Source organism: Leptopilina heterotoma, unplaced genomic scaffold (assembly GCF_015476425.1).
Source record: "Leptopilina heterotoma isolate Lh14 unplaced genomic scaffold, ASM1547642v1 Lhet_108, whole genome shotgun sequence".
In the NCBI taxonomy this organism is placed as follows: Eukaryota; Metazoa; Arthropoda; class Insecta; order Hymenoptera; family Figitidae; genus Leptopilina; species Leptopilina heterotoma.
This window is the reverse complement of record NW_025110825.1, coordinates 202483-217903: the sequence shown is the minus strand read 5'-3', so window position 1 is coordinate 217903 and position 15421 is coordinate 202483. Positions and strand designations below refer to the sequence as shown.

At 21.5% G+C, this 15421-nt stretch overlaps 1 protein-coding gene across 4 annotated transcripts in view; it reads left to right on the top strand.

Moving 5' to 3' along the window:
* The window catches only part of LOC122502820 (TOX high mobility group box family member 3-like), a 476754-nt gene that overhangs the window by 375586 nt on the left and 85747 nt on the right, over nucleotides 1-15421 (top strand). Inside the window, exon 2 of one of the 4 annotated variants that reach the window (XM_043613104.1) lies at nucleotides 1770-1812. The exons of the other annotated variants lie outside the window; for them this stretch is intronic. The gene's annotated coding sequence lies outside the window, so the exon portion shown is untranslated. The remainder of the gene's footprint in view (nucleotides 1-1769; nucleotides 1813-15421) is intronic. 4 annotated transcript variants of the gene reach the window in all.

The following is a 15421-nucleotide window of genomic DNA, read 5'->3' as shown; positions in this document are numbered from 1 at the left end:
CTGACAAAGAATTAAAATAAATCTTTTTTAAATAATTGAATTCCTGTGAAAATCATTATTTTTGAAAAGAATTGAATTTTTATGAAGAATTTTATTAAAATTTCTTAAATAATTGAATTGCTTCGAAGAATTTTTATTTTTTACGAAAATAATTGAATTGTTTCGAAGATTTTTACAAACATTTTTGATAATAATTGTATTCCTAGGAAGAATGTTGTATTTTACGAAAATAATTTTATTCTATGACCATTTTTATTATAATTTTTCACATTTATAAAGCATTTTATCAAAATTTTTAAAAATAATTGAATTCTCAAGAAAGAAAATAATTGATTTCTAGCGAAGAATTTTATTCAAAATTTTTTAAGTAATTGAATTTCCATTAAAAATGTATTATTTGTGAAAATAATTGAATTCTTAAGAAGAATTGAATTGTATAGGAAAATTTTATTAAAATTCCAATTTTATTAACTAAATCTTGTAAAGAATTTTGTCAAAATTTTTTAAAATAATAGAATTTTTAAAATATTTTCATTTAAATTTTTCGAAATAATTGAATTTCTCAGAACTATTTTTTTCAAATCTCTGAATATATTTAAATTCTTTCAAAAAACTTTATTAAAAAATTAAAAATAATTGAATTGGTGCGAAGAAATTTATAAAAAATTGGCAAGTAATTGAATTCCTTTTTAATTTTTATTAAAATAGTAGATATTAAAAATAATTGAAATGAGGAAAATTTTTGAAAATAATTGAAATTTTTTGCCAAGAATTTTATTAAATTTTTTGAAAATAATTGAATTTCAGAGAAGAATTTTATTATTTATTTTTATTTATAAAGATAATTGAAATTTTGTCGAGAATTTTTAAAAAATTTTTAACATAATTGAATTTATGTGAAGAAGTTTATCACTTTTAAAAAATAATTGAATTTCTATAATCAGTTGTTATTAAAATTTCTATTTAAATTCATTAAAAATTGATATTTTCTAAAATTTCAAAAATAAAACCTTTGAAGTTCAATAAATTTTTAGAAATAAAAATTTATTTAAAAAATTTCAATTATTTGTAATTTTTTTTCTCTTTTCTCTATGGAAACAATTCTTTTTCTTAAAAATTCCAATACTATAAACATTGTATATTGACAGAAGCTTTCATCCCGAAATGCAAAAAAATTGGGTCAATTTAATTTCTTTAAATTTTGTTAGCATAGAAAATACGCGGAGAAAATTTTTCTAGAATAAAAATCAACATTAGAATTCAGAGTTAAAGAAAAAAAAAGAAGAGAAAGAAAAAAGTTTTACCGGTATCAATAAAACTTCTCTCACTGAATTTTTCTTTCGTATATATTTTGAAAACTTGAAAGTAAACTTGGAAACGTTGTTGAGGACTTGGAAATTTAAATTCTCCTTTATATATACAACCAATGTACCCCTTTTTACATTCTATGCTGATGAGAATTCACGGAGGAAATTTGAAATTGTAAATCAGAAATTTGGATTTAAAATGTACTTTTAAATTGTAGTTGATTTATTTTTTTCCACCTCTTTTTTCTCTCAAAAACTTTTATGTTGCTCCAAATTTAAATCTTCACTATAACACTTTCGTATTTTTTAGTTTTTTTTAGTCTTTTACACTACTTTTAGAAAAGCAATTATAAATAAATTAAAGTAAAAAAGGAAAATTCAAGTTATTAATTAAAAATAGGAATTAAAAAAAATCACTAATTTCAAACAATTTTCTAATTACTGTTTTCTTTTTCATTTCAGGTAAGTTTCCAGTTGGACGATCTTAACCCTGATTCCTCTTTCGGTAAGAATAAATAATTAGCTCTCAATTTTTCAAAAATAAAAAAATTGAACAAATAAAAAATTTATTTTATTTGTTTACTGATTTTTTCATTAAAAAAGAAGAAAATGTTTTTAATTTAACGAAAAGGAAAATCAAGTTTTGAAAAATAGAATTTACAAGTCAAGAATTAAATAAAAAGTATAATTAAAAAACAGACGAATAATAATATTGAAAATTATATTAATAATGATAATGATAATGATAATAATAATTGAAATAAAAAAAGATAAAAATGAAAATAAAAAATTTTTAAAAATGTAAGAACAATGTAATAAAAATTTTTATGAAACTACTTTCATTCGATAAATAATGTACAACTATAAATTTTTCAATCGACATCTTTATCACCATTTTATCCATAACTTCTCTCTCTCCATATATATGAAAAATGCTAAACTTACACGACAATTTACTTTCCAATGAAAATGTAAATTTCTCTCGAAAAATTTAATGGAAGTTAATGGTAATTTTATCTAAACGATAAATTATTTCCAATTACATTTTTCATTTTCTTTTTTTTTAATACATTTAACACCTAAAGTGAATTATAAGTTTTGAAAATTCACGTGAAAACTATCGCGAACCAAGATTTATAATATAAACTAATATTATGCATAATTATATTGAGAAATTTAAAGTTTCTTTCACACACAAAATGTGTGTGCAAATTCAATTTTATACGGAGCACGATGATTCTAAGAGATGAAAATATGTTATATGGTAATTTATCTATATATTCATTTTTGCGCTTTAAGAAAATTCTATGCTTTAAATTCATTTTGTTATCTCTCTCTCACAAAACACCAAGTAGTGTACACGCACGCCTCTCGTTTAAATGTCAAGTCAATGTATTTCAGTCACGTCTAGTTGGTGCGATCATAACTCAAACAGAATTTTCAGGTATAAAACTCACCCGAACTGCCGTTAATAAACCTTCCAGTAAAAAGTTGCAACGCGAAACTAATATTTGGAAAAAAAAAGTTTTAAAATTCGTTCATAAACAATTTTTAACGTATTTTCTGTATTTTTATTACTTTTTCATATTAAATCACATTACAAGTGAATTTTTCGAGTTTTTTCCACTTTTTAAAAAAATTTTCACGATCCACAAGTTTTTAACGTTCAAATTAACGAAATATTTTTTATTGATAATATTTTTATCAATCAATGATTGCAGTAAAGATTAAAATTAAATTTTACATTTAGAAACTGTTTTCTCAGTTTTAAACGTTCAAAATTTAAACTAACAAATATTTTTTCTGCTTCAATATTTAAAAAAATATTCAAAATTATTGTCATAAAAATTGAACTTTAAGAAGAAATAAATCATTTTTGTTCATTTAAACATTTTTCTTAAAGTTTTGAACTTTCAAATAACGAAATTTATTTTCCGAATAAATATTTTTAAAAATTACTAAACTAATGTGAAAAATAATTGAAATTAAAAAATTATTTCTCGGTTAAAAATTAATTATTTTTAATATGTAAAATATTTTTTGTATAGAGGTGAAAGCAAAAAAATACAAAGATACAAATTAAAAGTTAAAAAAAAAATTCAAAATTTAGAAACAATTCGGACATAAAATGTAGAAAAACTAGAGTAATGATGTGAAGATTTTTTAATATGCAGAATTTCTAAATTAAAAATAAATTAATTAAAATTAACAATAGAGAAATAAAAATTAATAATAAATAAATTAAAATTAACAATAGAGAAATAAAAATTAATAATAAATAAATTAATATCAACAAAAATTAAATTTCAAAAAAATACCAATTACGATACAAATTTTTTGTTTTGTTTTTATATATATAGCACTGCTTTTGTACTTGACTATACATGTGTGTCTAAAAACTCGCGAGATTAAAAAGTTCACTCATTGCCATATTGCGTATACAAAATTGGAATCACGTGGTATAAATTGAAAAGAAAAAACAATAATGAAAAGTTTGAGAAGCCCCTTTGTTCTTTACCTCCATGATATTAGGGTTGAACCAATATCGGAAATTGCCTAAAAATTAAATTGGCCATCATGAATATTTCACCATGCAAAAAAAAAAGAAAAAAAAAGAAAAAATTCCCCAAAGCTTTCAGTTTTCATGAACAAAAAAAAACTACAAAGAAAATTTAGTTAAGGTTTATAAAGGCTATTGTTTTTTCATCTCTGCAAATTTACTTTTCGCAAATTTCATTTATTTTTAATTCAATTTTTAAAACAATGAAATGAGTTTTCTCTCCCTTTTGAAACTTTTCTTTTTTTAAAATTAAATATGCCGTATTTTAATGAAAACTTTATTTATCATTTTTTATTTTCTTATTGATTTAATTTTTTTTTTAATATTGATTTAATTATTCTTTTTTTAGTATTGATTTAATTATTTTATTTTCTATTTCTATTACTTTATTTTAACACTAATTTATTTATTTTTAATAATTTATTTTATTATTGATTTTTTTTTCTTTTATTTTAACATAAATTTATTTATTTTTTACTATTATTTTATTACTTTTGTTCCTCCTTTTTTTCGAAAAAAGAAAAAAGAAGAAGAGTCCTGATACAATGAACTAAATTCTATTCTAATTAAATTGAGAAAAAAAATAATAATTGTTTTGTACAGGAAAATTGCAATTTTCTTTAAAAGGAAAAAATTGATAATTAATTGTAGGAAATGTTTTGTTGAGAGGATAATACCTTTTTGTATAGAGATTGTATTATATATATAATACATTGAAAAATGATACGTGCGACGAGGACGTTAGCACTACTCGCATGCATTTTTCATCGATCCCGACGCATGGTTCGCTTTTGACGGTAAAATGCATTATTTATCAAGCATATTTTTGCATTTCATGCATCTTCACATGAAACAAAGTGCATTGAGCATCAAATCAAATTTTAAGATGAATTCTAAACAGATAAGAACACGAACAAAAGGTTATAAATAAGGAAACAGGTTAAGAGCTTTTTATATTAAAAATTATATTCAAAACAAAATTCCCCCTATATTATTTTTAAATTTTTAGATTTTAATTCATCTTTGTTGAATGCTTCAATATTTTATTCCACTAGAGGTAAATTTTATTCCACTATCAAAGCTTTTAAGTAAAAAATTTTTGTAGTTAAATAATTCAACGTTTTAGTTTCAAATTTTAATTTAAAAGTGAAATCCACACTTTAGTATTTTTTTATTTTAACAATTAAATTAAATAATTTAGTGTTTTAGTTTTAAATTTTAATTTCGAATTAAAATTAAAATCCAAATTTTAGTATTTTTTTTATTAAAATAATTTAATAATTTAACGTTTTAGTTTCTATTTTTAATTTCGAATTAAAATTAAAATCGAGATTTTAGTAGTTTTTGTATTAAAATAAAAATCCAGATTTTAGTATTTTTTGTAGTAAAATAATTTAATAATTAAACCTTTTAGTTTTAAATTTAAATTTCAAATTAAAATTAAAATTTGACTAATTCTTTGAATGCAATTTGATTATCCCCTTGATTATTGAACAAACACTCGAAAATTAATAAACTTTGTGTAATTTTATCGGCGAATTCGTTAAATGTGATTTTATATTAAAAAAAAGAGAGAGAAGAAAAAATTACCGTGAGGTTTCAGAGAGGAATATAAAGCACGTAGAAGCACTGAACAAACACAAATTAACAGATCAAACAATCGCGACTGGTCAATAAAAAAAAAGGGCTCGTCTCTTGAAAACAAACGAAATATCCTATATCGACAAACAAACACAGCTTCATTTTTATGGACCCGTCATCATTTTTACTTTTTTTTAAAAATTTTTCCCCCTCCCCACTTTCCGAAATACCCCACTCTCTCTCTATTTGTTTTATTTTTGAGTTAGTAAAAATAATATAAATTGCCAGTTGTCAAACGAAAAAAAAAATATTTACTTTAATAAATAAATCCTCGATTGAAATAAAGATTTACAAAAATTTCCAATTAAATTTTCCTCCCAATTCATTGCATTTCAGTAAATTTTCAACCGGATTCTGCTTTCGAATGGATAAAGCTTGTTAAAATAAGAGCCAATCGAATGTTTTTTTTACAACAGTGGGTTTTTTTTGGAATATTTTATTTATATTATATTTATTGTACTTATATTATATTTATTGTATTAATATTATATTTATTATATTAATATTATATTCATTGTATTCATATTATATTTATTGTGTTTATATTATTTTTATATTTACATTATTCAAAATAAATGCGTTTTTAATTTGCAAATTTACCGGAAAACAACAACGCGTTTATTCACACTTTTGATTCTTACTGTACTTCAATATTTTTTCACACTAAGAATGTTTATTTTTCAATTATATTCCGAAATAGTTTACACATTTTTTTTTCTTTGAAATAATTACTAATCGTGAAAGTAGAATCAAGAAAATTAGAAAAATAAAGTTGAAAATGTCAAAAAGTTCAGAATTAAAAAACTAACCTACAAATGCATAGTAAAATTGCTTACCACAAATAACTTTTCCTTGGAAGTTTTTATCTCTATCATCGCTATATTTCCTTGCGAATTGCTTTTGAGATGTTAATTCTTGAGAAGAATGTTTATAACAAACACTAAAACTTGCAGGAAACACAAAAATTACAGTTAAAAAACACTAACAATCAGCACTAACCCATCACGCCGGGCACTGAACAGAGTGAATAGAGGCGCGGCGGCCATATTGCTACGTACGCTCTGAACATAGCTCCAGTCCGAACCGCGGAACGAGAGTAAGCGCGCGAAAATTTGAAAAGAAGATACGAACAATAAACGTTTATTACTATTTAAAACTGCATAAAACTAAACTAATTTAAAGAAATTATTCTAATTCTGTTTTTATCAATTATTTAATTATTATTATTAATTATTGTTATTAATTTTCCAGACAGAAAAATACTGTTTTTTTATAAGCAATTTTTTACGAACAAAACAAAATTTACTTTTTACTTTCAAAAAAATCTTCTTTATAAATATTTAATAAAAAATCCTGACTTTAGAGTTATTTCGGAGTCTTACTAACTATTACAAAAAAAATTGTTTTTACTTGAAAATTTCTACTTTATTAAAAAAATAAAGAAATTAACTTTCTTTCTAATTAAAAAAAAAAAGATATTAGATTATACTTTATGTGAAAGTTATTAATAATTAAAAAAATTTAAACAATTAAATTAAACTAAAAAAAAATTATTGAAAACTCATAATTAAAATAAATACTAAAATTTATAATTAAAAAAAATTATTGTAATCAACAATGAAAATAAATACAGAAATAAATAATTAAAATAATAATTGAAATAATAATTATCAAAACTAATAATTAAAATATTTATTTAAATTAATAATTAAACCAATTGTTGGCATTTATAATTAAAAAAAATTATTCCAAAGAAGATTTAAATTAATAATTAAAATAATAATTATTAAATTTCAAAATTACAATAATTATTCATGTAAATAATTAAAAAAAATAAATAAATAAAATAAAGAAATTAATAATTAACATAATAATTATTAAAAATTCACAATTTCATAATAATTATCAAAGTTTAATAATAAAGAAAATTGGTGAAATCAATAATTAAAATACTTTTTTAAAACTAATAATTAAAATAATTTTTCAAAACAAATTAATTAAAATACACTTTTAATGTGAAAATTATGATTTGATATTTGGAAAATTGATATGCATATATCGAGATAATTCGAATTCTTGTTGCGGTTGATACAATGTAGAGAGTAGACGGCATTGTTCTCGTTCCGTTGCACGGTTTGTTCCTAGCGTTCCTACGAACGATTAGGGAAATCGTTGGCCAGGAAGGAAAGGGGATTTCCCCCGCGAATAACCCAGGGTTATTGGTGAAGAGTGAGAGAGAGAGAGTGAGAGTGGTGGGGGAAGTCAGGGATGGGAACATAAACGCATGAAATACCGAACACGAAACTGGCACCACGATCGCTAAACACATTGCATTTGAGGAATCAAATTCGCGATTCCTCGCGTTCCTTCGTTGATCGGTGATGGGGAAGGGGGGAAGAGGGTTTATACTTTTCACTTCCGGCATCGCGAGAGAACCCTTATTACGTTCCGTCAAAATTATTCCACTAATTCACGTTTCTCGTTTCATAAATTCAAAATAACTCCAATGAGCGAGAACATCATCATTATATCACTTCTCATATCTCTAATGAAATATTTAACTGATAAATCGATATTTTCGATTGGAATTAGAAAGTTTTCGACTAAATTAATTAATTTTTAATTCATTTTCAATTTATTTTTTTATTATTCTGAATTAATTATTAATTATTCTGAATTAATTTTAATTAATTCTAATTAAATTTTTTAGTTCGCGAGAAATTTTTTTCCTAGAGATAATTTTTTTAAAATTACTTTTTCTGCAAATAGGATTTATAATTTAATTTCTAACAATCTCCACTAATTAAATAATTAATTTTTTAATTCACGAGAAAATTTATTCTTCGCGATAATTTAAAAAAAAAAATTCTGCAAACAGTATTTATAATTTAATTTCTGTTCAAAAATCTCTATTAATTAATTAATTAATCTTTTAATTCGAGAGAAAATTTTTTCTTTGCGCTAATTGTTTAAAATAAATTTTTCTGTAGATGGAATTCAAAATTTAATTTTTGTTTCGCAATAATAAGACAAACGAGGCAATTCTTAACAATCTCCACTAGTTAATTAATTTTTCAAATTCGCGAGAAAATTTTTTCTTCGTGATAATTTTTTTTTTTTGCAAATTAAATTTTTCTGCAAATGGGATTTACAATTTAATTTCTATTTCACATATTCATTTATATTTATATATAACATGTAATTTTGATTTAAATAAAAATTACTTAATTCAACTAAATATTTATCTAAAATAGAAACTTATTTGATTATCAATTATTTGAATCAAATTTTATTCAGTACAATTTAATAAATTTAATAAAAAGAAGAAAAATAACGACCAACTGATAAAAGAAAAAAATCTCAAAAATAATAGTTTTCAACAAAAAATCAAAATTAAACTTCTGGAATTTGATGCACGAGGACAAAAAAAGCAATTAATATAGTATTCTCCAAAAAAAAAGGGAATTTCGTCAAGTTATGCAAGAAATATACGCTAAGAGGATGTTGGACAGCAATAAGGAAACGACTGCACGAAGACAGAAATTAGAGATTATGTCAAGATGTAAATTGCAACTGGCTTTTTATTGTACTCGTTTAAGAGTTATGTGTCTTGACTTGAAATTTGATCCTTCCTGTAGCAGTCACATTTGTTACTCGCCAAACGGAATAAATTTCATTTAAACGAATATAAAATTAAATAAATACCCCATAAATAAATTTATTCCCAAATATATTTCAAAAAAGCTCACAATTTTTACACACTTTCCATTATACAAATACAATTTTTCCCTTATTTATCATCAAAATTTATTATTCAACTGAAAATTAAATCCAATTAAATTTTACTGGAAAATAAATCAACGCAAGAGAAGTATAGTGTGATAAGATTTTCTAAAACATGTCTTTTCAATCAAACACTGCGCGAAAAATTTAAATTGCCCTCTCGACGATTATTTAAAATCTCAACAAGATAAAGTGTAACTTTCAAATTACGTAAATTCTCTTATCTGACGTTTCTCTTCTACCTTATGGTAAATGTGTTTGTGTGTGTGATCTGCATATATATAGTGAGAAAATGATAGCTTCAAAAGAGAGAGAACCGAGAAATTGATGAATAGCATTTGAATCGGGCACGAAAGTGTATTGAGAGATAAGCGATTTCAAATGGCAATCCGTCGCTCACAACTTTGTTACAACCATTATAAATTTTCTCTCCCTCTCTCCCCCTTCTCACAACCAACCCCGCAAAAGTTGTGTACGATCCTTAACTTTCAACTTTTGCGCGAAATTAATTTATCGATCCATTATAAGAGTGAAAAATCATTTGTAAAATTTTGCAATTTTATTTATAATATAGGAAATTTGCAATAATTTATAATACATAGGAATTATTTATTAATCTGGTATAATGTAATTTATCATTTTTCGAATTCATTTAATTTTTATCCGATCAATTTATTATTTCGCTGATAATTATTTTACTATTATTTCATATTAATGTGTATTTTAATGATTTATTCTATTATCTCGGTTATTATAATTATTATTATAAAAATAATATTTATCATAATTATTATAGTAATAATAATAATAATTCCTTTGAACTTTATGTTAATAATAATTATTTTCCAAAAATATTATTGTGTTAATTAGTTTATTTTTCAATAATTATTTTCCAAAAAAATATAGTGTCAAGTAGTTTTTTTCAATAATTATTTTCGAAAGAAATTATTCTGTCTACTAGTTTTTTTCGATAATTATTAATTCATGAATAATTATACTAATTAGTAATAATACTAATTAGTATTTTACGAAAGTCTTTTACCAATTAGAATTTTTTTTAACAATAATTATTCTACTAATAGTATTCTGCGAAATAGTTTTTTATCAATTCGAATTTTTTTAATAATAATAATAATAATAATAAAAGAACTTTTGTTATTTTTGTTAGTAATTATTTTCCGAACAATTATTGCGCAAATTAGTACTTTTTTATTAATTATTATGTCACGAATAATTATTCTAGTAATTAGTATTTTACGAAATAATTATTGTACCAATTAGTATTTTTTTAAAATAATTATTGTCGTAATAATAATTCTTTTTGCTCATTTTGTTGATAATTATTTTCCGAATAATTATTCTATAAACCAGTATTTTTATAAAGAATTATTATTATCTTAGAAATAATATTTAGATTAATTAATATTTGACGGAATAATTATTGAACCAATTAGTATTTTTTTAATGATTATTATTTTACGAATATTAATTATTCTACTAATTAGTGTTTTACGGAATAATTATTGAACCAATTAGTATTTTTAAATGATTATTATTCTACGAATAATTATTTTACTAATTAGTGTTTTAAAAAAAAAATTATTGTACAAATTAGTATATTTTTCAATAATTATACGAAAAATTAAAATAAATAATTATTTACGAATAATATTCTAATAATCAGAATTTTTAAAATAATTATTATATTACGTACGAATAATTATTCTACTAATTTTACAGAATAATTATTGTATATCAATTCGTGCTTTGGGAATAATTATTATCTTATAGGAATAATTATCATACTAATTAGTATTTTACAAAATAATTATTGAAATAATTAGTATTTTTTTAAATTATTAATTACGAGTCATTATTCTGCTAATCAGTATTTTCAGGAATAATTTGTATACTGATTAGTAATTAACGAATAATTACCGTACCAATTAGTTTTTTTTTAAACAGTTAGTTTGCAAATAATCATTTTGAAAATAATTATCGTAACAATTTTGCAAATAATTTTGCCAATAAACATTTTGCTATTAATCATTTTGACAATAATTAAACTAATAATTTTTCAAATAAACATTTTGCTATTAATCATTTTTGAAAGTGATCAAAATAATAATTTTGTAAATAAATATTTTACTATTAATCATTTTGCAAAGAAATATTTTTCTATTAATCATTTTGCAAATAATCATTGATTGAGAATAATCAAAATAATAATTTTGAAAATAATTCAGCAAATCATTTCGTAAATGAACATTCTTGTATTAATCATTCTGCAAATAATAAATTTTGAAAATAATAATTCTACAACTAATCGTTTAGCAAATAAACATTTTGCACTTAATCATTTTGCAAATAATTTTTGCGCAAATAATTATTTTTAAATTGATCATTTTTCAAACCATAATTTCAACAATAATCATTTTGCAACAAACAATAATTTCGGAAGTAATAATTTTGCAAATTATTATAATTTAAAAAAAACGATAATTTGTAAAGTAATTACTCAACAAATTAGCCTCTTTTTTCTACACATGAAATTATTTATTTTAGACTATGTTTTGAATTTTTTTTCACCCACAATCTCCACTTTTGCACCAAATTTTTTTTTCTTTTGTCGGCGCGAGATATTATTATAAGATGAAGTCCCGGCTGAAACAATTTACTTTTGACTCATAAAATTCGTTTTTACGAAAATAAGAAAATTATCAGTGTGAGACACGTTGAACTTGTTTTTTTTTTTCTTTTTTTTTAACGTATAGTTTAACCACAATGCAGAGCAGAGGCATTATCTACTTTAATTTTCGTGATTTTTTAAAAATTTTTATTCTTTTTTTTTGTTTCTTTACTACTTATGTGGGTCCTGAAAAGTATATCTTCTGTGTCTTTGTTCTTTATGATTCTTCGCATGAGCATGCTTACACTGCTCGGGTAATGTGTACTTTGCGCTTAAAGAAAACTTGTGGTTTGTTCGTAATTGCGATAATTCGAGACTGAGTAGTAGGATAAAAATTTGTTCGAAGGGATAAAAATTTCCTTTTCTCACACACTGACAACAAAAAAAAATTTTTAGGGTTCAGCTTATTATCTAGGCTTTCGAAAAAAGAATTTTTAATTGCAAGAGTATTTTTTCTACAATAAAAAAAATTTTGATTGTAAAGGAGTATTTTTTCTGTAATAAAAAAAATTTAATTGCAAAGAATATTTTTTTAACAATAAAAAAATTTTGATTGTAAAAGAGTATTATTTCTACAATAAAAAAATTTTGATTGCAAAAGAGTATTATTTCTACAATGAAAAAAATTTTGATTGCAAAAGAGTATTTTTTCAACAATAAAAAATATTTTATTAATACAATAATTTAATAATTTTTTCTGTTTATCTCCTTTTTTCTGTCAAAAATCTAAATTCTTGTTTGCCACAAAAAATTTAATTTTGTTTTACGTTGCATTTTTCTTAATTTTGATTATTTTCAATAAAAAATTTTGAAAATTTCAATTATTTCCAGAATTTTCATTTGTTTATAAAAAATTCAATTATTTTTTCAAAAAAAGTAGAAGTGAAATATTTTAAAAATCTAATTTTTCAGAATTTTAAATAAAATTTTACGAAACTTTAATCTTTTTAAAAAATTGTAAATTTAAATCTTATTAAAATTAACTAATTAATTTAATTTCTGTGGCTAACTTCTTTCGTTTATTTTCAAAAATTGCAATAAAATTCTTTTCAAATTCTTTCAATTCGTTTTAATAGAAATTTAGAAAATTTCAATTATTTCAAAAATTTTTAATTTGTTGTGATTCAATTTGTTTTTAAAAATTCAGTTAATATAATAATTTTTTCTGTTTATCTCCTTTTTTCTCTCAAAAATCTAAATTCGTGTTTTGCTAAAAAAAATTTAATTTTCTTTTTCGTTGCATTTTTCCCGATTTTAATTATTTCTTAATAAAAATTTCTAAAATTTTAATTATTTACAAAATTTTTATTTTTGTTTAGAAAAATTTAATTCTCTTTTCAAAAAAGTAGAATTGAAATATTTTAAAAACCTAATTTTTCAGAATTTTAAATAAAATTTTACAAAACTTAAATCTTTATAAAAAATTGTAAATTGAAATCTTATTAAAATTAACTAATTAATTTAATTTCTGTAGCTAACTTCTTTTGATTATTTTCAAAAATTTCAATTATTTCAAAAATTTTCAATTTGTTGTAATTCAATTTGTTTCTAGAAATTCAATTATATTAAAAACCTTTCGAATTTTCAATCTTTTAAAAAAAATTTCAATTTAAATCTTTATAATTGAAATTTCTTGAAATTCTATTAAAAATAATTGAATTTTTAAAACAATTTAAAAGTTAAAAATTTTTTTTATTAAAAAATTGCTACTGCTTTTAACTAAAATTGATTTTTTTCAATTTCCAATGAAATTCTTTATCAAATTTAATTATTTTTCAATTCAACTTTCAGAAAATTTCAATTAATTTTAATAATTCTTTGACAAAGATTTTTTAAAATTATTTTTTAAATTCTAGTTATTTTTAAAAAAATTACTATTGTTTATAACTAAAATCTTTTTTAAATTGATTATAATTAAAAAAAATTTTTTAAAACACTGATTTATAGATTTATAAATAAGTTGAATGTTAAGCGAATAATTATTAAATTTAGTAATAAATTGCAAAATAAATAGTAAAAAAAAATTATTATAAAATGGACAGCTCTAGTAAATTGTTTATAAATGAATGAATTTAAAAAACAAAAAAATCATGAATGATAGAATGGTAAAATTATAAATTAGTTATAAACATTTATAATTAGTTACAATTAGTATTTGGTTATAATAATTATAACAAATAATTATAATTATAAATATTTACAATACTTTGATAATTTTTTCCAAAAATAAACAATTATTTCTGAAATTAAATTTCCTCTAAATTAACGACTTTTTTTCTGACAAAAATTCTAATTTATTATAATTGAAAAAGTCAATGAGATTAATTTCCCACCTTCGCTACACACACACTGAACATGGCATTCCCATGAATAATTTAAATTTTCTGACCTATTACAAAAGGGGAGTTTACAGGAGAATTCTTTTCTGCCCTTAACCGCATTTTAATGTTTAATTTAGCAAAAATTGGTCTCTCATGGTAATCGCCACGTTATCAAATAAATTCAAGGGACGATAAAAATGATTAAAGAGAATATTTACCGAAAAAAGATTATAAAGCAAAAAAAATAATACAAGAAATGTATTTTTATTTACTTTATTAAAAAGTAAAATTTAATAAAGTAAAAAGTAAAAAGTAAAGTAAAAAGTAAAATTTAATAAAGTAAAATTAAAATACATTTTTTGTATTTACTTTTTAAAATCATTTACTGCCTTTCTTTTTTTTCCCAAAAAACAATTACGAAACACAGCATAAAGTGAAATTTAAAATTAAACATTCAGAATTATATTGGCAATTAACGTTAAAGTATAGAAAATGATAATAAATGACTTTTACATTAATGTCTTCCTATATATTTTAATGTAGTAAATGGAAGTTGTTTAGCACGTGTGTAAATTGAATTTAATGTTAACATAAATTAGAGTATAATTTTAATAGCCGTGTACTTAAATTAAATTTCATTTCCATAAACCAAAAAAAAAAAAAAAATAAATAAAAGAAATAAAAATACAAAACAGGTTAATTTATATTAATTCCATCTCTCGGTATGCGAAAATTTTATTATAGATTGTAGTTAGCGAGCTCATATACAGTTTTAAAGAATTGTGACATTTTCAATTCTGTCCTTGAATTAATTCATTTGCATTTGCATGCTGCAGTTATTTTCTTAAACATACACACAACCTTTTCAACATTCATGTTTGTCATTCACAGAAAAATCCATTCTTCAAACGGCGGATAATAATCAGTCGATTTATGTCGTTTTTCAAGTAAAGTTAAAAAAAAACTAGGTACTGTTATGTTGCAATGATGTGAAACAATTGTGAGATATTTAATAAGACAAAGACTTCTAAACAAAAAAAATAAAATAAAATAAAAAAATGGAATATTAATGAAGCTATAAAAAAGGACGCAACAAAAGACGAAATATAACAAAGAAACA